General features: G+C 37.1%; 2 protein-coding genes across 5 annotated transcripts in view; both read left to right on the forward strand.

The window, feature by feature from the left end:
* Positions 1–27,951, forward strand: part of hspbap1 (hspb associated protein 1) — a 464,289-nt gene that overhangs the window by 176,022 nt on the left and 260,316 nt on the right. The window lies entirely within an intron of this gene.
* sema5ba (sema domain, seven thrombospondin repeats (type 1 and type 1-like), transmembrane domain (TM) and short cytoplasmic domain, (semaphorin) 5Ba) overlaps positions 1–27,951 on the forward strand; it is a 199,692-nt gene that overhangs the window by 14,220 nt on the left and 157,521 nt on the right. For 3 of the 4 annotated variants that reach the window (XM_065251983.2, XM_065251986.2, XM_065251985.2), the window contains exon 2: positions 23,565–23,634. The exons of the other annotated variant lie outside the window; for it this stretch is intronic. The gene's annotated coding sequence lies outside the window, so the exon portion shown is untranslated. The remainder of the gene's footprint in view (positions 1–23,564; positions 23,635–27,951) is intronic. 4 annotated transcript variants of the gene reach the window in all.

Here is a 27,951-nt window from a genome sequence, read left to right on the forward strand (position 1 = left end):
CATCAGTGATCAGAACGTTTGTTTATGCGGCGTTATGATGAATGATGATGTATTAAATCAGTGTGGGGAAATATAACCTGCTGATAATCTGTCAGGATTAAATGAGGAGTAAAATGCAAAAACATCTTTATTGATGTACCTTTCTTTAAACATGCACGTGATTTGGTTATGTTTGGTTATATATTGCACACTTGGTTTTTAAATAGTAGGCAGAATATAGAGCATTTAGTGTGCAGTATACTTTTGCATTGTGAAAATACATCTATGATGTAATTGTGGGCAATGTAGATACAAAAGCAATCTTCGAGGTGACCCTGTCCTCAGTCTGTCCTTGCTGGATAATGGCAAGATCTTAATATTATCTTTGGACTGGTATGGTTTTCTGCCAAACTGCTTTTCTTAATTCATTTGAAATGTAATGAGGATTTATGTGCAAAATCTGTGAACATAGATTGATGACTTTGTCCTTGGTTTACCATTAGTCAAGAGAAAATTCCTTTAGAAATCCCTGTCCTGCTATTCTAAGGCATTTATACCTAACCAATCCATATTTGATTTCGAGGATTTTTTCTGCAAAATAACCATATATGTATGCCCTGGAAGATTAATGAGAACAATGTAGCTGTTTAAAACGTTTTTTTATATACTGTTTTGCATATTTTTTCCTTGTAGTCAAGATGAAATGTGTGCAACTAATTTTAGTTCTGTAATTTGATGTATTTTGCATTTTAATAAGATATTTTGTGGGAAATAACGCAGGGCAAAACTTCAGTAACTGATTTAATTGGAAAGTTCTTTCTATATGACAAATGGCTTGAAAAAGACAGCTTAGTGACATCAGCTAAAAAGGAAAGTTTCAGAGGCACAGAAAGTAAGTTAATATATTTTAATGTAAGACCAGATTTTTTTTCTTTTGAATTATGTGTACCAATCAATCATTCATGATAGAACCAGAATGTCTATTAAAGGCGGAGTGCACGATATCTGAAAAACTCTTTGCAAAAGAGAGTCAGGCCGACTACCAAAACACACATCAGTAGTAAGGTGTGTGTTAACTAAACGACATTGTTGCCTGGGTTGCGTATGTTTGATGAGTCTATCATTAAAATCAAAAGGTCTAGATTCTACTGGGGTAGGGGCGTGTTTGTTTAAGTTATTTCAAATGTCAGCATTGGCTTTCAGAGATCATGGACCCTGCCTTTAAGAAAATGAACAAAAAGTTTTGATTTCATCGTGATTTTAAATATAAGTATGTTTTACAAAGTGCATACTGCATATTATTCACTACACTATTCCATTTCAGACATAAGCCCTATTTGAACGGTAATCATTTTGGTAACACTTTACTTGAAGGGGTGTTCATAAGACTGACACGATACAGGGCTCAACATAAAGGACTGCCCGGTTGCCCGGGGCAAGCGTGAGAGACGTTCGGGCCAGTAAAAAGTTATGTCACTGCCCGATCTGTTATTAAGTGTCATTTGTTCAGATCAAAGATGACAATGGGTCTCATTCACTAAGCATGTGTATGCACAAATTTGTTCGTAAAATGTGCGAATGGACGTTTTAACTTACAAATCTAAACTTTTTTATCATCATAAACAAGGATATAAAATAATTATAAATAACAAAATGTTCATGATTATTGCACACACGTGGTTGTTCCTTTGTTTTGAATACATTTAAAATAAATTTTGGTATGAACGTTTTTGTTAAATCATGATTTGTCCGTACACACATTTTACGAACAAATTTGTACGCATGCTTAGTGAATGAGACCCATTGTTTGAGATGTCTTTGTTATGACAACTTGACATTAAATAATACATCATAACTTGTCATGACAACTTGACATAAACCAATACATCATTGCTTGTCATGACAACTTGACATAAACCAATACATCATTGCTTGTCATGACAACTTGACATAAACCAATACATCATAACTTGTCATGACAACTTAACTGACCGCTTTTTACCGGTGATACAAACTGAATTTGTCATTAAAATGCATTAAGTGTTTATACTCTGTCATTTTGTTTAATAACAGTGTCATGAATATTCTTCAATTCATAATGTTTTTTAAGTTTCCTCCAGGTTTAAGAAATAAAATCAATTATTCAATAATAATAATAATAATAATTAAAATTGATAAAATTATATTTAATTGCATTTGGAGACGGATTCACCTAAAATTAAATGAAAACAGTACACTAATGGGTTAAGCCATGCAGCGTTGGGTTTATATCAGTGGAAAAACAGTTAATTACATAAAATTAATTAAATATTTTGTTAGTTTTTTCCTTAAGGCAGAACATTTCAGAACCCTCTTTGTGAGGAAGAACAAGTTTTGTTAGTTGTCAGTTTTTAATGTATTGTGCACATATATAAAGTTAAGGATAATCTTTTGATGTGTCTGTTGCATTTTATTAAGGTATTTAAAATAATTTGACAGAGTATTAACACTTAATGACACTTAAATGGCAGTTTAATATAATGTTAACCCATAAAGCTAGGTAGTTTCTTTAGTATTATCATTATTCATTATTCTGCTATGTCATGTTTATGACAGATTTATGACAAGTTATGATGTATTGGTTTATGTCAAGTTATTATAACAAAGACATTTCAAACAATGTCATCTTTGCATTAAAAATGACATAATTGAACAAATTACACTTAAAGACAGTTGTCATAAAATCTCCTTCATGTTCATGACACCTGTCATCATGTCTTGATTATGAAGGTGTCATGTCAGTCTTATGAACACCCCTTCAAGTAAAGTGTTACCATTGTTTTTTATGAGGATGCCTCCTCTGTGATAAACGTAAAGACACTTCACGAAGCACATGACCATATGGTGATTTTTAGTGGTCTTAAAGTATATGCAAAGTGACTTTTGCGATGTTAATTCTGAAAGCAATTAAATTACAACGCGACCTTGGTGTTTGTAGTAAACTGTAATTCGGAGAATTTTTACATGGGTGGTTGGAGAACAACAGACATTCTGGATTCGGATGGCAATAAAATCACTACCCCCTGTAAATAATGAAAATACCTTACGTCCCCACGAGAAACTATTACCGACCGGGCTTTAGCTCATGTTAAAATAATCAGGGTAGACAGATATAGGTTAAACCTTGCTACTGTCAGACCTTGTCATCGGTTGTACATGCACGAGAAGCAAATTGTTGTGGGCTTCCCTTTAAAGTTAATTTCCCTGTGCTGACATTTAGTGATGTATGGGGTTGTATTAAATGGCAACCTAAAGTGTATCCTGCCACAACTCACTGTCCACCCTTGAGAGACAACTAATCCTTGCAAGTGCCACACAGGCTAGCAAAATGTTTGATGTTTTAAAGTAAGTATGTCTCTTTGCAGACCTCCCCATCTAACACTGGAGTGCTATGCATTGGACAAGGGCCCCATTGAAAACTTCCTAAGAGGGGAATAAGTTTTAAGGGGGATACGGACCTGCATGCCAACACATTTTAAAGTACAAAGGCCTGGATAGAGGTGGAGAGAGAGCTCTTTGCGAGCACAGTAGATAACAGGTTCAGTCGATCAGCAAATTCGAGCAGTAAGTCCCTAGAGTACAAAAAAATGTACCAAAATAAGGAAACAATCGATTTTGTGGGTGTAAATAATGCAGGACCTTTATCTTGCTTTTAAGTTTCTGTCTGTGATTAAAGGAGCTGAAGCAAAACATATATGAAAAGGTTTACTTTTTCAGTCTGAATTTCTTTTCTCTTTGAGATCCAATATATACTGTCTGTCTGGCACAACTGTATTGACCGACATAAGTGGCATGTTATTCAGAATACTAATAAACCACCAGACTTCAGCAGGATAATATAAGAAGCCCATTAGCTCTCTTTATATCTCTTGATATCAATGAATAGGTTCTTGAGACATGTCCATATATGCCAATATCATATATTCGATATCAATAACTCTCAACAGTAAATGTAAATGTCTCTTGAATATTTCCTTTCATTCTCTGAGCTGTCAGTTGTTGTGTTTCCATTACCCTTGAAATTGCGCAAATTGGAACCGCTAATAAAAAATATGCCAAAATTTGACAAAAACTACCATATATTGCAATATTTAATGCTTGCAGGAGGTGTTTTTGGAAATTACAGATCACCTGACGTGCGTAAAAGTCGTATGATTATTCTTTTAATCGTGTACTATTACCTCCCAGAAATACTTTATAAACGACTGCTTCTAAAGCCGAGTTTAGACTGCCCGTATTTTCGGGTCACAGATCTTTTCACACTTCATGACTATATGGTGTAGCGTTCAGTCGCAACTTTGTCCCGGTGCGCGAACTACGTCTCACAACCAAATGCATACGAGAAGTGACAAGGAAAAAACGTGAGGTTACGCATGCTATTATTATTAAGATTATTATTAAAAATGGTAGCCACAAATTGCATGTGTGCTCATTTGCAGCGAATAGAAGATTATAGAGGAGGAAATGGTTGGGGAAACTCCTCCCCAAACTTCCATCTGCCCTGCATGTTGCTCTCTTATTGGCTGTAGGTCATCGGCAATGTTATTTTCAAACAGAACACATTTCACATGGCATGATTATGAATTGTGTCTTTGATAGTTCACACTGCGTGATTGTCACTCGGGTGAACGAGTACACCAAACGTGGCTAAAAACGCCAGGCGGATGCCAATTGTGGGTGATTGCCAGGGTTTCTTTTTTGGCCATTTTGCCTTTTTTTGACAGTGATTGAGAAAAAGGACAGGAAAGAAAAGGGAGGAGAGAGTGGTACAGGATCTGCAAATGACCATGAGCCGGGAATCGAACTCTGGTCGCCGAAAGTGCGAAAGCACCACGTGTCGGATTGCCGCCCATTACACCATCGGCTCCGACCTTGCCAGGGTTTCTTCAGGGGCACGTTCAAGTTCAAAATTTCCAGGTTGATCAACATGTTTCCTGGAAACGGTGTTCACCGGTGTGCAACGGGTTTGAGATAAGTTTTCTTTTGTTTGGTGGGTGTGTCAAAACTGCAGTCCAATCAACAGCAACATGTAAATAAACCACCTGGTACTAAAGAGACAGCTCGCACAATGGGTTCAAGTTGGGATGTTCTCTTTCATTCTGGGTGCCAAAGGCAGTGACTGTAACATTGAGCGTATTTTACAGTATTAAACACTTCTTTATAACGATTTAATCAGGCTCTGGAAACATTTGAAAAAGAACACAAAGAATGGCCTTCTCTGCAACCGTAGTTGCAACTCTTGGGTCATCACAACAGGGTGTTCCACGCATCACAGTTTATGTTTAAAAAAACATTGTGCAACATTTTGTCGGGGCTGAACGCAGCTCAGCTAAGTGCTTTGGTTGCTATGATACTTCTGTTTTGTTTATCAGTCATTGAACGATGCGCAAGGTTGGTTGTTGTGATATTTGTCCCACCTCTCCTCCACTGTGAGTGAGTGAAATGCTCAGCTCGTCGATGTCACTTGTCACTCATTTGTCTAAAGTTTTAGCAATTTTCAAAAGTGCAGCTCTTTCTTTGAAAACCATTGAAAACATACGCTGACCTTGGTGTACATGCCCCCTAAGGGGCTTTCCTTGCCATTAACGCTTGGATAATATGTCTTCATCTCCTTCGATTGAAAATAATAGTGTGTTCGACTTTAAACAACGCCGCATGGACCGACGGATGAGATCGAAGTATCGCGAGATTGATTTGAGAGAAAACAGCTCTTTACGACTTCTGTAATTGCTCTTGTTTGTGTGGCGCCGCATCAAATCAAACGCACCTAATGGCTAGTGTGGTGGCTGTGATGCATAAACTTACATTTAGCAGACGGTTTTATTTAAAGCGACTTACAACGATAAGGAAACAATCAAACGATTTGTCCATTTTTTTCTGTTTTAGCCAGTCTTTGAGAAGTTTTAATTTTTTTTTGGTGTTGGCTTCGTAGCTGTCATGCTCTATCTGGTCAAGTTCAGTCTCAGTAAGCTCTCTGTGTCTTGTCGTTCTTCTATCCACTGTTTAAATGTTTTGTTTTTTCCGTACATGTTAAAATTAATGTCAAAATTTTCCATTCTTAATTGTGGTTGTCCAGTGTTTGTCACAAGATGGTGCCAAACAGTAATCTTTGTTGGCGCGGAGGGATTTTAAACATACAAGTAGTACCGGCTATGCGTTATTACTTTGGAGCGGTTATTATTTGAAAAGAACAAACCTGCAAATGTCTCAACTGACCAATCAGAATCAAGCATTCCAGAGAGCCGTGTAATAAGTGTCACTATTACGTATTTGTTACTCAGCTGTTTTTTCCTATTTTCAAACCATTGACGCTTCGGTTTAGGGTTAGATTTTGTGGGGGCGAGGGCGTGGCAATCAAATGGGTATGTGTCATGATGAAAATTAAAATATTTTAATAAAATAAATAAATGAAATATTTCTTTTTAAAACACTCAAATAAAACTTCATTTTGAAGGAACTATGACAAAAAATGAACACATACTAGATTATTAATAAATTAAATGTTTTTACCTCTAACAGGAATAGCTGCGTGATGAAGTGAAACTAAAGGGTTAATAAACACAAACTAAAGCAGATCTCTAACGATGATAGATAGCGCAAAAATTGTAAAAACTGTTTATTTCCCACTATTAATTACATTATCTTAAAGGAATGTAACTACTGTAGCATGTAAACAATGCACAAACCCTAGCAGGTTGCTCAAACAACAAAATCACCAGCTAACTTACTTTAACATTGCAAGAACTGTAGACTTATACAATAACAGGCTTAAATAAACCCAAAACATAAGTCCACTTACAGTGTTTTATCAACTGGCTATCCTCCAGACATGACACATGCACGCTTGTGGTGTGTAGCACGTCTGCGATATTCTATGAGATGTTTTATTAACTAGCTAGTTATCCTCCAGACAGTGACGGTCCAGACCACGTCTTTCTCATTCCCTGCTCGCGTTTTTTTTTTTTTTTTTTTTTGGACGATCTAGTTAAGGCGGTTGGGTTTCCAAGCTTAGGCGGGCCGCCTTAACTGAAATATGCTGCGGCAAACCCTGTAGTTATCAACATTAATTAGGAAATATTGAAGGTTTTGTGTATCTGTAATGGGAACCAGGGTATTAGCACAAAGTAAACGTGAACTCATATTTTAATTATTTTGGGTATATTTTTTAATCTTAAATAATTTGTGTCATGGTTTCTAAGGCTATGTCCACACGAAGCCGGTGCATTCCCTATCCGATAATTTTTTTTGCTTGCTCTAAAAAAATAATCCATAAACACGAAACCACTGAAACCGACTGAAAGCGGTGTAGTATATATGCCGGACCAGTGTGGGGCGCTGTAATTCTGCCACAGATATACACTATACACGGAGAAGAAGACTTTGAGCATGCGCATAACCAACGTATATGGTGTTGTCCATTATCGCTTGTTGGTCACCACAATTGCATAAAAGCAATAGATTTTACTGTAATAAAGCTAGTAGGCTTTAGTAGCTTCTGTAGCACGAACACAATCACGTAGTCCGCCGTTATTGTTGTTGCTGTTACGTGTGACGCTTCCGAAACGTGATGTGATGACGTTTTCGCTTCACAAAATATACGGATTGGCTGTACAGACGAAACCGCAAGGGTGTCGGTTTCAGATTTATCCACTTTAGGACCCGGTTTAAAAAAAATTGCGGATTCAGTCTCCCAAAACGCCGGATCCGTGTGGATGAAACGCCAATACGATAACAAATTTATACGTATGCAGTGATACGCGTCTCCGTGTGGACAGCCCCTAAGAATGTTTATGTGTCCATTTGCCTAATTTAGCCAGCTACTACCTAAAGCTAAGGGAAGTATTTATTCATTTTAGAAGTTACTTGTAATTTGTGTAGTGCATGGGTTCCCGACTGCCCCAAAGCTTTCTATTTCTTAAACGCCTTAACAGAAAAGAAGCTTAAGGTGAACCTCATCACACTTTTAACCACACGCTGCCAGCTCCATTTCATCTGGCCTAGGGTGGTCTGCTCAGCCCATAAACATATAGAGCGGACACTGAGAGGTTTAGATCCAACGCTGAGCCGACATGAGCCAACTTCCCATGCCCCCCCTTGCCAACCCATCTCCCTCCAACTGTTAACAGTAAACATGTCTTAGCGTCTTATTTGGCATCGAGCCCAGCAGCCCTCAGCAGTTTACAATGTAGCGACAGCCCATGCTTTGACTTTACAAAAGCGTGCTTCTATTTATTAGGTTTTGTAAAATGACAGAACTGCTGCCACTGTTCTGTGAATGGAATAAACAAGACATAAAATAGAAGCTTGTTAAGCGTAGACGGCCAATTTGTGCTGCCGTTATGCTGCGTTTAGTCTTTTTTCCTCCTCCCTCCCGGAAGGTGGTGTCACTGTCAATAGAAGTTAATCGAATACCGACATCAGATATAGTTTTATTCTCACATCTCTCATCATGGGAGATTTACAGCGTCACCACGAGCAAAATAGAGTCCGGGATCTTGAATTGATGGGAATCCATTAACAGTCCCTGAAGAATACCTTTTATTTAATGAGTGGGATAGATAGGGTCTCGACAGATTTAATAACCAGAAACATAGCCATAAATTACTCAGCGTTAAACCATTTTGAGTGCTTTATAGAAACATTATTTTTATTGTACCCAGAGTGCTTGCTAACAATAACAGGGTTTGATCATGAAGCGTTGACAGCTGAATAAATCCTAGAGGGATTTTTCGATCATTTGTCAACGTTGTTTTAGCAGCAAACACAAATTCTTTACATTGCATAATATATTTATGCTTTTGGCAAGCAATTTTATCAAACTGTTATCAGTTATCTGATTCTTTACTCGAACCAGTCTGGATAATAGTCAGAAAGGCAGTATTGGTCTGTGCTGGTTTGGTGCTGGTTTATCTGACGGAGCAGTGTATTCATGCAAAAAAAACACTTCGTATTAACTTCAAGCCTTTCATTAATACTTCAAGCCTTCTGTCACTATCTGTAAATGTGTTGCTTATCTATTTTAAATCACCTCCACTAATGAGTGTTAAACTAGACAGGTGTTTATCTGAGAGTGAGAGTACATCTGATTCTCCATCACTTCTCTGTGCTCTTTAGATATGCCCTGTGAAGTCTTAATTGTGACATTGACAGAAACTCAGACTCCAAACCGCCTGTCACAGTTTCATTTAGAGTGCTTTCGGCTGGTCTGAGTAAAGGATAACAATGGTGTTCAATGTATAACAAGGCCAGCGGTCATAGCAACATACAGTAGAGGCGTGATGGGACCAGCCTGAATTCTTACATATTTTACGAGTTGACTACATTGTGCAAGTTAATCACGCAAAAACGTACGATTATTATAAAAACAATAACAAAACCCTGCCCATAACCCCAATGTCACAGGGGCACAGGCAAAAATATACGTATGTAGTTGTACGAATTAGCCACCTTGCAAAATTTTTGCGAATTGCCATGAGATACCGTTGATAGGGACATGAGCCAACTTTGTACCTCAACAAAATGACAGATCCCATGAAATTGACCTATGGCTAAGCCACGCCCCCTACACTCACTCGGACAAACAATCAACATTCGATGATGGGCGCTATGCAGCTGTCACAATAGGAGACATTTCACAGGAGGCAATTGTTGTTTTTTGAGACAGAAAGACTATATATAATTTCTAAGTCACCAAAAGGGCCTTAACTGTGCAATGGAGGGTTATATTAATAATTGATGTAAAGCAAAAATGTACAGGTCACAGTGTAAACGCGATAAATCGCATCTCGTTGCCATCATGATCAAATTAAATATGTACAGGTCTAAATTGCATACATTTTCAGGACAAGCCTTTTTATCATCTTAAAGGCTCTTTAAGCGAATCTGCGAGACGTTAGTTATTGTTGACGTTTGAACTGTTTTCAAACAGACAGAGCGTAGCTAACTCCTCCCCCTCCCTTCCGTGCTTTCATGAACGCGCCCAACCCCCACCCCCAAATCCTTTTTGTCGTTTATTGGCTGGAATACTTTGTTTTGTTTTGTGATGCTAGGTTTGGCCACTATGTTGATATTGCCGTTTGTGAAGCCTGGGCTGTCTACAGAGATCGCGTTTTTTTACAGTTTGATCAGCGGACAGGCAGCAAGCAGATAGTGAGGAGATGTTTCCGGTATGTAACAAAAATGTTTTATGGTCTAAAACGCTTCAATTCGCTTAGAGCGCCTTTAACCAAGAGTACTTCTCCGTTAGTTTGGTGCTACATTATTTACATGAATCATTCAGCACAACATTGCTCTTACAAATAACATTCGTTATCTTGGTTATTTACAGATACGTTAATGAAGCTAAGTGACATGATGTACAACGCAGCTAGAGCCTAATGTTAAAGTTTTCTAATATTAGGCTAACGTTACGTTAGAGTTGTTAAAGATAACGTTCAAATATGTTGTTGACTTAGCTTGGAACAGATGTAGACATCCTTGTTTGATTTATCCACGTTTAGTTGGTGTTATAGTCTACCCCATAACTTAATCCAGATCTCGGCTTGGGAAAGGGTAAAAAATACACAACGTCACCCAGCCTCTCGGGATACCTAGTGCCGGAGTTGCATGTACCCCATGCACACCGTTTTACCATTTAAACTTAAAATGACAAGAAAAAACATATAAAAACAAATGAAAACTTATGTGTCAATAGTATAATATTTTTAATAATATTATAATATTATTAATATTTTTCCCCTCCTCTGGGCTTCATTATATTATATAAGTAGGTTACATCAATGCCTCTTGACATAGCTGACATGCAATGAGTTGCGAATCATGACCTAATGCAATGATTTCAGATCACCACAATAATTGCACATCACACTAAAAAACACAAGGGGGAGCTGCAGCGCCTGTATAAATGAGACCGTTTCTGATTACTTTTAAATATGTGTTTTAATAATGTGTATTAATATTTATGCCAGGTAAACCTTGCAAACTATTTAATTTAAATAATCACAACAATGTGTGAATTATTTTGTGAACAAACAAAAAAAATATGAGAATTAAATCAAAAAAGCAATAAAACAGACTATTAATTGTCAAAGCCCCAAAACAGGCAATTAATCGTCATAACCGGCACAATTTATTAGACAATTAACCGTCAGCCAAATGTCATAATTGTGACAGCCCTACCTGCGAAAACCAATGTGATTTCATGTGTCGCCATAGTTGTTATTGTCTGTTTACATATTTACATATATGTCGTAACTATCGATAAGAGCTGAAAACATTAATCATTCTTTTCTCACAAACCTATCGTTTCACTTATTAACCCATACATGGATCACTTTAATGATGGATGGATGGATGCACTTTTGGTGTCTCCTGTCTAAAAAAGTATTTTATATAGGGATAATGGTCCAGGACCAACAAGTTTTCATTCCAGCTAAAAAGTTTTGTAATATATTTCAAAGACTTTGATTAATCACATTCATAAACAACAGCCAGATGGAAAGAATAACACGATCACAATAAATTGGCAAGCCAAGTGCACAAGTTTATGCCCTGATTCTTTGACAAAAGACAGTTAGGTCTCTCATGCAGGAGTTATTTGTTTCCTGTAATGATCTCATTAAAGCGAGAGGTTTACGCTGAATCCTTAATTATCCCGTTGTCCATGAGGAGAGAGAGCGCAGTGGCTTTGTGATTCATCTGACTCAGTAATTACTCACAGGATTGACAATTTATCCATTGACTTTAATTCTGTTTCATTATAGAAAGTTCCAGTGTGTTCATTAGCTTCACAACTCTTAATAATAAGATGAGGGAAGTTCTTTGTCATACACTGAAATAGGTGAACTTTTGATTTTAAACGTTGAGTGCTCGGCTGTGATCTCTGCTTTTTATGTTGCTGATGGTTGATGCTCCGTGCGTTGTTAACAGACAGAAGCTTGAAACTATAAAGCAGAATTTTACTCTAGGCATTTAGTTGCTTGAAAAAGCTTCAACATTTCTAGTGCACCTTACTGTAAAATCACATTTGCATGTATTTTTTTGCGATCATAGAATTTGTTCATGACAAACTTTGCATTAAATTCCTCTTCACTTTCATTTTCTCTTAAGATAAGCTCTCTATGAACCTATGTTGAGATTCATACAGATTCATTATTGCTGTCTTTGTAATATTGGTACATCTGTGAAATGTGATCGCCCCATGAACGTTTATTTCCCTGTTAAAGGTACAATATGTAGGATTTCATCACTAGGTCGCATTTTTAAAACAGTAAAAAGGAGATGCTTAATGAGGTTATGAAGCACAGTGAAACTATGGGAGATGTTGTTTTCACCATCCAGAAACATATGGAGTTCGCTAATCATGTTCAAGGAAAAGATAACAATTTTTTTAATTACCTGTACATTTGATCCACTATTGGGTGTAACTAGTTGCTAAGTAATTAATACTGTAATTTAATAAAGTTTCCCTTGAAAAAGTAAAGTAATTTAATTTTTCAACTAATTTAATTACTGTTACTTCTGATGCAATTAACCCTTGAGCCTTGTTCCAATTCACTACCCTTTTGTGTTGTTAGCGGCCAAAAATGGCCACTAAATTACATGGCTTTAAAAATGTATCAGATTAATATTTTTTCAATTTTTTTGCATAAATCTGTTAATCAACCTCAGTACTGATCAATACTACCAAATGTTTCCAAAAATGTCATGATTTTAACTCTTTAATTGGCAAGCTCATAAGTGATGCCACTGATTTGAGAAAAAAAAAACATTGGCTATGATGCATTTTTAGTTTTTGTGCAGCATCCGATTTAATTTTTTCTCCCTCATTTATGGTTTGTGGCCATTTTTTCCTCATTGACTTCCATTATAACAAAATGTTTTGATTGCAGAGCCATGACACCTTATTATCATGCATTCTTGATTCTTTGTGGTTTTACCTTTTGCAAAGAGGTAAAATTTGTCATTTTTACTGTTGAACACCATGTGGCACCATTAACCCTTTAGTAGCCTTTGCAAAAAACAGAGCTTAATTTCAGGTTTGTACATTGAGTTATATGGACTATAACAGCATTTATTTGAATTTTTTTTATTTTATGAAAAATTTCAAAGCATTTTCTTAATATATGTTTAAATATAAGATATGTCACCAAAAATCATTCCATTTGCTGAAACGCAGAGAACATTGTGGCCAAATTAAGACTAAAAATAACAAAAATGGCCCCAACAACACATAAGGGTTAAACTAAATACTGTGTATATGGTGAAGAACAATTATATAATACAATAGAAGATTTAACATAAAAAATGTAAGTCTATGGTTAAAATGCATGTTTTTTATGTGGTGGTAACTGGTAACACTCTAGTGCCATATACAATTCTCACTATTAACTAGTTGGTTTTTAGCACTTAAACTTAACAACGGCTTTACAAAGTATTAATAAGCATTAGGAGTTTATTGAAGCAAAAGTAATTAATAGTGGAAATTGGACCTTAAAAAGTGTGACCAGAATAATTAATATACTTTTATATGATTTATTCGAGCCGTTTCAAGCCTATCTTTGTATCAATTACTAAATAGGATTTAGAAATAATTAGTATTAAGTAATTAAATATTTTTTGGAGAGAGTTATTTTTACAATAATGTAATATAACATGATTAAAGATGTAGTTAGTAACTAGTAATTAATTACTTTTTTGTGTAATGTACCCAACACTGATTTGATCACATTATTTTATGCCATCGTAATGAATTTGCTGCAAGGAATACAACAGCTGCGTGCTAAATGCTGTATAACCACCACTTCCACATTTGTCAACACATTTGTCATAGTTTTTACATTTGGAAACCCAGGATAGAAAAGATATTACTGTACTTCCTTTACAAAATTTCCTTGGGAATTTTTGGGATAATGCCAGTACACTGCACGAAATATATATCACACTCTGCAAGTGGTTTTTAGATAGTTTATGACATATTACATATTGTGGTTTTAATGTATTGTAAAATATGCACAAAAAATGGTGAATATCAAATGCAAGCAAAATCATGGAACAAATATGTTGGATTTTAAATGCTTTTTTTCCCAATTTGCTTCATATTTTGCTTTCTTAGTAGAATCTGACAGACACAAAAGCCATTCATTTCATTTTTAAGGATAATAACAGTGAGTTTATCTAATGCCACAAATTCCACAAATAAACCGAAGCATGTAAAAACCTCAAAATTGATGCTGTGAATAGTTGTGCTGGAAACCCTTTAGAAATAGGCACAGAAAATTTGTATAGACTGTTCAATAGAATGAAATGCTGATTATTTTACAAACATAACTTCAAAGACAGCTAAGTACACAATTTTGCTTCTGGATTTCTAGTTTACCTGCTATTAACTGCCTTAGGTGAACCTCTGAGAATCTTTCAAAAGATTGAATGCCTCTTATCCAACTTTAAAAATCCATTTGCTCATTGCAAGTCAGTACAGCATAATAAACTCTACCTTAATTAAAACAGCCAGACTGCAATTTCAAGAACATTTGCTGAGTGACTTATCAAGCATTTGAGGGATGCTGCAAATATTAGGCATGAGTTATATCTCTTAAGCAGCCTGTCGATTTAATCAAATGAGGCCATTTTTTTATTCTAGGCAATGTAATTTATTATTTTACATCTAATATGGTATTGACAGATGTATGCATGTTTGTCAGACAGAATTGAGGCAGTGAAGTGCTGCTACTCCAGACTTTTCAGGTTCATTCAGGGATGGATGTTATTAGATCCACTGTAGGAGGTGTAATTACTGCTGCTGCGCTGCTTCAGACCACAGTCACACAGGACCATCGGTCCAGGAGGTCTTCTAACATTAGATACTGTCTTTCACTGACTGTCTTTTGTGTGTGTCCTGCATTGCTCAGTCCCCTGCTGACAAAGGCTATACTCACATTACAGACATAGATGGTCTGTTCATCATGTTTTTAGGGCCTTTATTTAGACATCATAGACAGGAAAGTTTTGAGTGGAGATAGGGGAGCGGGATTGGCAAAGGATGACACTGGTGCTATATGTCAGGGCACCACGGTGGGGATGTCTGTTCATTTTTTATTTGGTATTTGCTGGCTTTTTAATTGACCTATATCTGTTTTGATTGTTTGAAGTGTTTGCATTGATTTGTAAGATGGCTTTAGAGTCATTTGGTAACTTCACTCTAAATTCTGCTGGGTTATTTTTAACCCAATGTTGGGTAAATATTGGACAGAAGAACACATGTTGGGTTGTTGTTAATTCAACCATGAGTTGAAACAACCCAGTGTTGAAAAACCATGCATAGGTTTATTTAATAACCCAACATGTGTCCAATATTTACCCATAAATAAAATAACCCAGCAGAATTAAGAGCCCTATTTTAACAATCTAAGCACATGGTCTAAAGCGTATGGCGCACGGTCTAAACAGGTGTGTCCGAACTCACTCTTGGTAATTTAACGACAGGAAAAATAGTTTTAGCGTAACGTGCAATAAACCAATGAGAGTCTCAGCTCTCATCCCCTTTAAAAGCAAGTTGAGCCTGGCCTATACCTAACCCCTATTTAGTAAGCGGAATTTGGAGACTGAAAAACTAAGTGGAGGAAGAAAACCACCAGTTTAAAGGTGCAGTGTGTAATTTTTAAAAGGATCTCTTGACAGAAATGCAAAATGATATACAAAACTATATTATCAGGGGTGTATAAAGACCTTTCATAATGAACTGGTATGTGTTTATTACCTTAGAACGAGACCTTTTTATCTACATACACCGAGGGTCTCCTTACGTGGAAGTCACCATTTTGTGCCACCATTTTACTACAGAAGCCCTTAACGGACAATTTTTTTTACTAAGTTGTCTCCGACGATGACATGTTTGTCTGGTGGCGGCTACCGTAGCTTCTCTATGTGTTTCAAAAGCGAGGGGTGAGCAGTGGACTAAGCCATTGGTTGCAATTCGTGACCTCACCACTAGATGCCGCTAAAATTTACACACTGCACCTTTAAGATTGATGTTAAAATTTTGTTTTGTTTTTATTTGTATTGAAATTATAATTTTTTAAAATTAAAACCTTTAATAACCGTTTTCCTTTAGTCATGGAAGTAAAAATAGCAGGCTTTTAATTGCTGTAAATGTATTGATATCCTATATAATCATTGTAATCTCATAAAATAATTTGCAAATATTCAAGAAAAGGTTTCTACTTTAAAAATACAAACAAAAGATAAAGAATTTACAAACGTGCAGAGAGCCGTTTCAGCACTCGGACAGCGCCATGGATTTAAAAAAAAGCATTACTTAAAAATGTTTCTCATCTCACCATATCCATAGGTACAGAGTCATCATATACAATCAATCCGTGGGGTAGCATTTAATTTTTTTTTAAACCAGATGCATTTGTTTACAGCGTACAGGTGAAACTGCTCTTTATTCCTTCTAACATCTCTAAACGGTCCTCATTTATGTCCAAGAGACTCATTAATAATCTTTTAGATTTTAATGCTTTAATTTTTTATATTTAAAAGCTTTTTGGTGCTGCTGTGAATCCATGTGCGTTATAAGCCACCCGCTTTGTCGTCCAGTTTATAGGCGCACATTTCTAACGCGCTCCTTAAATAACAAAAACACAATTGCGCCATTGACTTTAGACTTTAGATAGGTGTGCCTGAACACACCTCGTTTTCAGACCAGAACGGGCATGGGCGCAAAATACGGCACAAATGCATTTGCTATTTAAACAATGTAGCGCTAAATGTGAAAATGATAATTGCGCCGGGATGAAACTAGCAAAAAACACTTGCGTTGTGCATTGTCGGGTGTATGATACAGCCCTAAGAGTGTAAAAGCTTAGGTTAGCATAACTAAGTTGGCGTATGTAGTTTACTCAAAAATAAAAAAATTTTTTCAATTTATTCACCCTCATGCCATCCAAGATGTACATGACTTCTGTGAACACAAACAAATAATTTCATATTAAAACGCCGTAATGTTATCTTCTTAAAGGGATAGTTCACCCCATAATAAAAATTTTTCATCATTTACTCACCCTCATGTTGTTCGAAACCTGTATGCATTTCTTTATTCTGTTGAACACAAAAGGAGAAATTTTGATAAATGATGGCAAGCACACAGTTGACAAAACCCATTGATTTTCATTGTATTTGATTTTTTTCTACTATGGAAGTCAGTGTGTATGTCAGCTTGTGTGCCTACCATCATTTATAAATCTCATAGGGCAGAAACTTTAAAACACGAACACAAAACTTAATGCAAAAAAAAAATAAAAATAAAATGTACACAAAGTTAAGTATGAACAACATATTGAAATCTGATTATAATGGCTGTTTCACACGGCACGCGGTAAGCGGCAAAATCGCCGCGCGGCTTCAGCTTTTCTCTTGTATTGGAAGCGTTTTGTGCAGCATGTAGTGCAAATATGTTTATCTTCAACGGCACCTGTCATGAAGTACCATGTCCGGAGAAGGAATAGGATTTTGGGTACACGCGCAAGGCGTGTGGACCAACTCCGCTTCACCTCTGTAACCGCCTCTGTTTTGCCGCTTCCGCACGTCTCCTTTTGAAAAAGAACTAAACACTCATGGTTGGCGCGTACCGTGTGAAACGGCCTTAAATGGTACGCTGCATTTACATTTAAAGCAGACGCTTTAATCCTAAATAATGTACAGTGCATATGCATCAGTATGTCAGTGTGTGTTTTCTGAGAATCAAACCCATGACCCTTTGCCCTGTGTACAGTATACCAACCATCCTCAAGTGTGTTGTGATGAAATATGACATTAATTTACCCACGTATGCCATTTTGGTTACTGGATAGCAGCAATAGGTTGCGAAGAAGCACTGAAGTAGCGAATTCACTCGTTTTGTCAGTAAACTACTGCTGAAGCAATGTAATAATTTTGCTGCAGTCACATCCATATTAAAACTCGGAGATCAAACCTTATACCCGTCTCACCTCTTCCTTTTTGAATCTCCCTAGACTCTCTTAATCTTGAGCCCGGGGAATTTTGTCAGAGTCTGTTAGTAAATGTTTATCCCACAGTGAACACCTGGACGATTGCAGAATAACCCCCAGAGTACACAGACATCCCCCACCAAACGCCAACTTGCTTTGATGTAACTCACATCATATTCCTGAGACTATATTGTGTGTCTCACCTGATGCATAAGCCTTATTCAGTCAGCCATTAAATGAATCATTTCCTGGTCTTATTTCCTTCTCTGAAAAAGCATTCAAATGTAAAGCTTTGAAAGGTAACCTTAAACTGGATATTACCCAAAGAGAACCTTGATAAATGGTTATTATGTATCATTAACTATAGTTACTTACTGTATATGGATTCCTAATAGTTTGACAGAATGGGTCTTTCATAGATTATCTTTAATGAAATGTGCACTAGTTATGACACTTATGGCAATTTATTCCAGGGTGAAGTTCTTATTCACCATTCATGCACCAAAACATACACTAATGTGCTGTGCTTGAGACATTAAATACCTGAAAAAATTAAAGTGCAGAAAGAAGCAGGTCCGTAAATCTCAAAGTGTCTTCGGAGGGCTTTTTATAAGAAGGTGGACCACCTGTGGAAAGCTGATGATGCTGTGGTTGCTAAGGCCTGTGCCTGAAACCTCTCTGTCTCTGTTTCAGTGACCTTTTGCTGCTTGAGCTCTCAGTGGTTGTTAATTGATTTATTGAACATGGCTTTGCTACTCCAGTCAATCAGATCATAGGGTTCCTTAAAGGCCTTCATTATTTACTCCTTAATTACTTTGGCCCATTGGCCTTCTCTCTCTCTTTCTGCTTTGCACTATACAAAGCTGGACTAACCTTTGCTAGATTGTCGGAGGACTGAAAAGAGCAGAGCCTGGCACCCAGTAGACAGAAGCTTATGGAAGGGGGTCTATGCTTTCCTAATTTTCATTCGGTTTTAAACAGCGAATAATTGACAATGGGTCATGGAGTTATTCTAAAATATGGGCGTTATCGAAGTAAATTATTTTGCTTATACCACAGTTACCACAGATATTTCTAACCCATTGCTTTGGTGGTTATTTTACAACCCAATCTCACAGAAATTTGTGTTATAAGTCACAAAATATTTCATTAATGTATATGTGCTTTTGACAAGATTTTCCGGGAGGGTTTTTGTGTGTATTTTTCGTGTCACCCAGTAGTTTTTTTGTATTGTGCCATTTTATATTTTTTTTCTCATTGTTTTTTTCTATTATTTTACCATTGTCACTTAGGGTTGGGGCAGTGCTCGAATTGAATCAGGTCTTATGGGGGTCCCCACCATGCAACATGACATCAAAAATATAAAAAAAATTTATGCTCCGACATCACATTTTGTAAACTTTTGTTTTTTTTATTAAAGAACTACACAGATGCAGATGTCATCAGTTAATGTACACTATACTTTGATCCATGGCTCCAGGATCGAAAAAAAAAATGAAAAATATGCTGAATGAAGGAGCAGAGCCAAAGAGCGCTGACGTTTTTAAATGAGATTTAAATAGGACTTAGAAGCGACCACGAATTTGTGTATCAATTGTGGAACAAATCAGATTTTTTTAGGTGGACTAGGGATGCACCGATACCACTTTTTCCATCTCCGATCCGATTCCGATACCCGAATTCTGAGTATCGGCCGATTCCGATATCTGCCGATCCGATACTACTGTATTTTTCTTGAACAATTTAAATTACTCACAGACACACATGCACACCCACACACACACTATATAAATGTGTATAGTGCTTTCTGCTAAATCTAGCATAATATAATTATATTATATATAATTATACTTTTAAATGTAAAAACCAATAATTTAAAATGATTTACAAGTTACAAGAACATAAGTAATTATTAACCATGGCAGTGTTTAGGAGAAAATAAAATAGACACGTTTGATCAAATAAGTATGCTAAATATATTTTCCTTATTTGCGCAAAAAGTCACAGTAAAAAAGCTTTAGTGTGCAGATGGTTATTTTGGGAATTATGCACTTAACCGGACCTTTTATGCACATTTCGGGTGCAGAATTGATGCGCCTAAATCATAGTGAGTGCGTCTAAATCATACTGCGCTTCCTGGGTGCAGCATTGATGCTCTAGAAGCATCTTCACATGGGAATCCTCGCTCCGCAAAGGAAAGTTACGTTCATAACTAATAAAACCCAAAGAGATTAGATGCATCGTGTGCTCAGCACATACTGAATTGCATCCATCCAACAGTTTGCGGAGACTTTATAAAATCAGATCTTTAAAACAGCCTACAGTTATTTTGTGTGTTCGTGTGTTGAATGGCGCGTTTCATCCGTCCGCTTCACCTGTGCATTAACTCAGCACATACTGAATTGCATCCATCCAACAGCTTACTGAGACTTTATAAAATCAGATCTTTAATAAAGCCTAACGTTACAGTTATCTTGTGTGTCTGCGTGTGTTGAATGACGCGTTTTCATCCGTCTGCTTCTCACCAGTGGATTAACTCAGTTTGCAAGTAAGTTACAGCGTTTCTGTGAACATTAATATCTTAAATGTGCGTTTGTTCCTTCACATGAAGCTATTGAGTGTAAGATGACTTTGATTATAGTGCATAAAAACGTTTATGGTGCTCTTATAATACTTGGTCGTTTTAATCGCTTGTCAGTGACAACCATGGGTGACGTGCAGTATCGGAATTGGATCGGTCCTGTTAGTCCGATACCCGATCCAGCAAAAAAGGCCGGATCGGCCCCGATACCGATCCAGAATATCGGATCGGTGCATCCCTAAGGTGGACTGGGCAAAATTTTAAAAGGACCCAGTGATGCCACTGACAGTAATTATGAAATTATTTAAGAAAAAGTAAACCTAAATGCATCCAATTTATGTTGGTAATGTGGTATTTATGTGAAATTTTACTCTCTTTTTTTCTTTTTAAAGGCAGGATAAACATTCGTCAAATGATTCATCATAACATTTTAAAGCCCCAATGTTCAGAATATCACACAAAGAATTAACAAAAAACTTTTGATAATTAAACCTAAAAAAACAAAAATAAATGTGATCCTGCCAGGGAAGTGCCGGCTAAGTTCAGCAATCTTATATTTAATTTTGAGATTTAGTGTATCAAAGTATTTATAATAAACCAACAAATAACATATAATTTGTGATTGTTGCTGTCAATGATAAAAACTAAACTTTATATACAATTCCTTAAACGTTAATTTATCACAAGAAAAATACTGAAATTAATGATTTTATAGACACTACGCATTATTATTTTGCACAGAAATAACTGCTTGATAACTTTGACTTTGATCATCTATTTGAGTTTGTCAGCATTATCTGTACTAAATAAAAAAAAATCTGAGGGACCCCCCTAAGTATATTTTGACATCTTATAGGGGGTCCCTAATGCCTTTGGGGGGTTCTGGATTCCCCCAGCCCCCCTCAATTCGAGAGCTGGGTTGGGGTTAAAATCACTTTCTGTGACATCCTAACCCAAACCACAACTCTAACCCCAACTCCAGGCAGAATAGTTTTAAAGTGGAAGAAAACATGTAGAAACCAATGCATAAAATTAAATCCCAATGCAAACCCAGAATCTAACCCTATAATCCCAAGCGATAATGATTTAAAAATAAGAAAAAACTACGAGAAAAAAGATAAAATGACACAATAAAGAAAGTCGTGCCATAGGCATGAAAAAACTGTTTATAGAAATTTGTGCTGGGTGACACGAAAAATAAATTTATGCTCAAGTGATACGAAAATAAATAACAAGTAAATTACCTTGGTTCAAATTCTAGTTAAAGCTGAGTTAACGTTACTGTGTAAAATAAATGTATACAATGTTAGCTACATATCCTTGAACTCTTCCAAATCTTTCCTCACACAGTTATTCTTGCTTGCCATCTCCCATCGTCTTTAGGAAACCAAAACATTTTTTACTTTTGATAAGGCATTTGTCACAGAGATCACTTTAGCCACTAGCCAGATCTATAAACAAACATAGAGCGCAAGTTTATTTCGATCCAGGCATGTAACTGTGACAACACACATGCGTCCAATGAAGCTGTATATAGATGGTTGTTTTGCAAGTCATGTGATTTATTCTTTTACAAGCTTTGTGTTGTAATCTGTGCTCAGTTGAATCAAAATAGCCCTGAAATTAGGCTGTATCTTAAGAACTAGTCAGACCAACTAACAGTTAGCTAGGGCTAATCAAGGCTTACTATTTGTATTTTAATTGGACTAATCTATCTTTTAACTGTATGTAAACAGTTATGATTAGTCTTTAAAAGAAAAATACACGACTAACTCAAGACTAGACTAAGAAGTTTATGCAAACGGCCGGCGGCCACAGGGATTCATACGGAGCCCCTAAGGGGAAATGGAGCAAAAATTAAATAAAGTTTAGTTTCATGTGCTCACGTGAAACTTTCATCTGCTCACATGAAACTTTTATCTGCTCACGCGAAACTTTCATGTGCTCACGCGAAACTTTTTTTTAAAGTTTAGTTTTGCGTGCTCACGTGAAAGCGAAAGTTTCACGTGCGCGCACAATAGTTTCACGCGAGCACGCGAAACTTAACGTAAAAAAAAATTCTGCACATGAAGATTTTGCGTGAGCACATGAAAGTTTCAAGTGAGCACATGAAACTAAACTTTAGATTTTTTTTACTCCAAAGTCACCTTAAGTTGAAGTTAGCCAAGAAAAAATAAGTTGTCATGCAGTGTTCCTGTTGCACAGTTAGTAAAGTATTGCATTATCAGCGCAAAAGGTCATGGGTTTGATTCCCAAGGAAAACAGATACTATTGATAAAATGCATAGTTTGAATGCACTGTAAATTGTTTTGGATAAAAGTGTCTGGTGTAAAAAAGTGTTTTAGATTTACCTTAAGTTTGATTTTCATATTTAAATGTTTCTGCACTATACTGTAGTTTCTGCTCCGCTGTATATGTAGCACCAAACCTCATTGTAATCAGTTTGTTTGACATACAGTACAATAGCAACATTGGCTTTATGATGTAAGTTTGAGGTGGGACCAGGGAAATTATTTTTACAGTTTGCTTGGATGCTCTTGCTCCCTGTGGTCAGTTAATGAGAGATGCCTGCTTGTACCATCACAGCGTGCCGCAAGGTCACTTTCAAAAACTTTTATTTTCAGCAACCCTTAGTGGTGAAGGAAACTTTGTTCAAACAGCAGAAGCTAAAGCAATCCTCAAAATAAATGCACACCGTCAGAGAAAATGGTCAGAAATAGTCAGAAACTGTCACTGGTGCAATAGAGATATGTATACATTAAGTACCAGAATGTACCTTCAAGGTACTAATTTGTACCTTTTAAGGTTCTAATATGCACTTTTTGGTATCACTATGTACTTTTGAGGTACTAATTTGAACACTTTAGCTGCAAAGATGTACGAGGTTGCTCCAGTGGAAGGACCATTTTTTGACAACCCCCCCCCCCCCTCTCTCTTAATAAAATAATGACATGTGCTATGTGATTTTTTTAAAGGTGACCGAAGGATCGTTGTGTGTCTGCAGTAGCTCTGCAGTCTCAGGAATGGCCTGCTCGTGATGCCTGTGTGAGTAGTTTTCTCCTTTAACGCAATCTGCCCACAGCTCCTCACTTCAAGTTTAGACTGTTAAAACATTTGTGCCATGATGCATTATTGTTCAATCTGCAAAGTAAACTTCTTCATTTGTTTACGGAAGTACTTTGTTTACATAACTACTGAGGACTTAGCCATTTTCATTGTTTACATATGATGTTCCACGCCATGTTCAGTTATGTATTGAAAAGATTTTTTTTTTTGTGCAAAACAAATGTAAGAATATTTGAAATAAATACTTGGAATGTCTTGCAAAAGTGATACTTCAGCAAGACCTGGGGCCTCATTTATTAACCATGCATACGAACAAATGTGTGCGTAATGAGTGCGTAAAAACAGTGTGGAAAGTGTGGAATTTGCCTACTTGTACTTATACGTAGAAATGTGTGTGAATATACGCACATCTCTAAGCAAGCTTACGCAGAGAATTTAGTGCTGGTAGAATAGCGATACTACACAGGATCATCCCCAGTGTCTAAAGAAGTGTGTATTTATTACCCACAAGCAGGAGATGGAGGCGTTTCTGAATGCAAATGACCGTGCGCGAGCATGTTGCTTAAGAACACGTGGAATTTATCAACAAGAGGCTTGTTCGACTTCATGCGGCGCCAAAAGAATCAATGACATCAAAGTACCGCGAGAGTGATTCGCAAAATCATGAAGTCGAACAAGCCTAACTGTGGGTTCACACAAAATGCGAGTTCAAGGACTTGCACGAGTAGATTAAATACAAAGTCAATGCAAAGACGCGATGAGACATGTTCTCGTGTGGGGCGATGCGAAATGACGCGCTATTCGCCTCAAACGCGTCTTCGCCCAAGTTGAAAATATTTAAGTCGAGTGAAAAATTCGCATGACACGAAGTTAAATCTCGCGAGTAATCTAGAGCAAGTAACATGTTGCCCCGCATTTGGTGTATATGCAGCATAATGGTGCATTCACAACAGCCGCGGTAGAGGTGCCAAAAACGTGCTATTCGCACGAAGTTTGACGCTGGAACATTTGAGTTTACTTGCTTCATTCGCAAGTGAATTCTAATAATTCGAGACATTCACGTGGAAATACGCGTCATGGGAGGGGCTTCTGCGGCTCTGCTGAGACTCCGCTCGCTACCTTTAAAGAGTAACTAAACCCTAAAAAAACTTTTTTTAGTTAATGATCTGTAAGAATGGGGCTTTATTAGTGCTGTTCATTGATTTTAGTAAGTTTTTTGACATTTGGATGTAAAGTGTTTCAATACTAAAATATATGGTGTAAAAACGTCTGAGTGCTGCCCTCTTCAGGTTGAACGGTGGCTACTGCAGTTAAATTTTCCTATTTGATGGCGGGTCCAAAAAATGACTCATGACGTAATCAGGTTCAAGATCACCACGCCCTTGTTACGATCTCACCACACACTTAGTTCGTCCCCTCTATCTCCTTGGGATCTGCCCACTTTTCTTGCATTTTTCAAATATTGCCAGGGGGTGGAGTCAGGCTCTGACCAGAGGTTTAGTTACGCTTTAATCACGTCACTATAACAGCAAGGTCCTGATTGGTTAAAGCGGCGAGGAAATCCGCTGAAGTTCAGACTTTTCAACTTGCGCGTTTCCACGGCAACGCCATCTGCGCCGCACTTACATCGCCGCAGGATGCCTAATCGCGTCTTTGCATTGACTTAACATGTAAATCACTCGTGCTTGCTGCCTCTACCGCGCCTGCTGTGAACCCTTTATAATGATAACTTACTGATGTGCTATCGTTTGATAAATACAGATTTTTTTGGACTTACGCACATACTATATTTCATTTGTAAAACCAAATATAGAATATTTTCACGCACTGTTGATAAATGAGGCCCTGGTGCCATGAACGCTATTTCATGGCAATTCGTACATATTTTACGTGGTGGCTTATCTGTATTAATTTGCCCAACCACAGTCATAAATTTTTGTACGATTTTCTTTTGCCCCTGTGCAGTTGGTGTTAGGGCTGTGGTTTAGTTATTGTTTTTTTATCGATTTACTTCGTACAAATTAACCAACTCGTAAAAAGTAACAAAGTCTAGTGAGATCAGGGTGGAAAGCACCATAAAAGAAGTGCACTATAATTGTAAAAGTCTCAGTTTTGGGTGAGGAACAGTCTGATAATTAAACCAGTGTTCACAGAATCTTGTGTTAGCACACATCCATGTTCACATAAAAAAATGGTGTGTTTGTTATACCACACAGCTTTTATTTTTGGTTGTACAGTAATTAAAGGTGTTTTTATTATGGCAAACCTATAGCATGTCTTCAGAAGTTTTGGAAAATAGCAAACAAATCATGATACGGACCACTTTGGTGGTGTCTTTTTGGTGACAATTATTTTTGGTCTGTTATATCGCAAAAGGTTTGTTGTCATTCAGAATGTCAGCTTGTGTGTTATACAAAATGTACAATTTTGGGCAAACTATTCTCCTTTAACAAAAACTTATACCAGAATGAAAAACTTTTCTTTTTTTCTCTTCTTTTTCTGGCTTTTGTTATTGCAACCCCTCTGCTCTCTGTGTGTGACTGTGGACAAAGTCACAGAGCCTTTCAAGTCAAACTTCTTTATTCTATGGCAGAAATTGAGTGTTCTGAAAAGGAGCATTCTGGCGGAGAAAAAAACGATTGAAACTTTTATTGCAGCTATTTATGGAGCGGCACAGCCTGGGGTTCTTTTCCCGTCTTTTAAAAGAAACTGTAGGAGAGGCTGACATTTTTAATTGGCTGTTTGTAAGCTAATTAAAGCTTGTATGTTGATGTGTTTGACAAATCACAAAGGCATTTTTTCGCTTCCACTTAATCCTCTGCCAATTTTGCATGTTGGTATGAAAGTAATAAATTCTACCGAATTAAAAAATTGGTTTTCTGAAGATGCACATTTTTGCAGTTGTCATCAATAGCGGTGTTAGATTCTTGACTGCTTGTTTTTCCCATAATTAAAATGCAACCATATCTCATTTCATCCTTAAATTAAAAAGCAGCTAAAGAAATTATGTTTTGCACGAAAATGAAACCTATTTAGACACTATAAAGATTTGCATTGTGCCATTTCCCCCCAATTCTTAGAAATGACTCAAAACTATTCTAATAAAATATTTAAATCAGGACAAATTAAAGGCAGCACAGCAAATACAACCGTAATGTATCTACTTTACAGTTTAAATAAGAAATCTTTTACATAATTTATATTTACGCATTTGACAGACACTTTTACCCAAGCAACTTACAGTGTATTCATTTTATCACTACACTGAGCTATATGGGAAGACTTAAATTGTGTCTTCAACTAGGCCTCATTTTCTCCATTTGTATGATTCATATTATGGATGAATTGTGACCTGAACTTGCTCTTCACAGGTTTTGTAATCCTGCGTTTTTTGGTTCTGCCTTACCTCTGCCCAAGGGAACACATTTGTTTGAAGATAGTGAATTTCCTACTTTCCCAAGTTTTCCCAGTCTGGATTTCATCCTTGATTTCAACACCTTATGCTCACATCCTCCTGATGTATTTCTTACTCTACATTGCACCATCCCCAAAAGTTTAGTCCACCACTGACCTAATCCAGCTAAATGACATCATTTCTGCAGCTGTACAGTCTGGGCTCCATCAATATGCTTTTGTGGGAAGAAGCTCCTTTTGTCTGCCGATGGCCTTCTGTGTCCTTTTAGTGCGGCCAGGAGCTGCCGTGTTGTTTTCATTTCTACCCATCGTTGTTTGCAGACATTCGTTCGGGATGACAATGAGCCGGAAGAAAACAAGCCCTTTTACGATATGAATAGAGTAGGAACTAGAATGGGACTCCTGATCTGTAAGCTCGCTTTTAAAGGTCTGTTTCCCCCTCGGCCGAATTAAAGACGTGCCATTATGCTTGGCAAATTACTACGCGGCCTTTGTGGTCCGGCCATGGTACATTAGTGTGCCTTAAGATGGTCTAGCTGTGCCCATTCACCTAACAAAGACAGGGTCCCTCTGGCAGATCCTTGGCCGGTTTCACAGAAGAGCCATTCACACCAGGTAGAGGGGGCCGTGCGGTAGAAAGCTCGGCCACAAGGCAGAGTGGACAAACTTTTACTAAAGTATTCCTTAAAGAACAACAGTTTCCTCAAATGCGAACCAATTACGAAGCTCGATTTGACAACTGACCGGGCAAAGAAACAACATTTGCGTATAATTAAAAATCTTTGCAGAACCAGCCATGCTTGTGATTTTGTCGGTGTCTGTGGAGGGAAAGAGGTGGAGTTGCTTGTTTTGGTTTTGGCTTTGGGGATTTGAGAATTTGGG

The sequence above is a fragment of the Paramisgurnus dabryanus genome, chromosome 15 (genome assembly GCF_030506205.2).
Source record: "Paramisgurnus dabryanus chromosome 15, PD_genome_1.1, whole genome shotgun sequence".
NCBI classification, from domain to species: Eukaryota; Metazoa; Chordata; class Actinopteri; order Cypriniformes; family Cobitidae; genus Paramisgurnus; species Paramisgurnus dabryanus.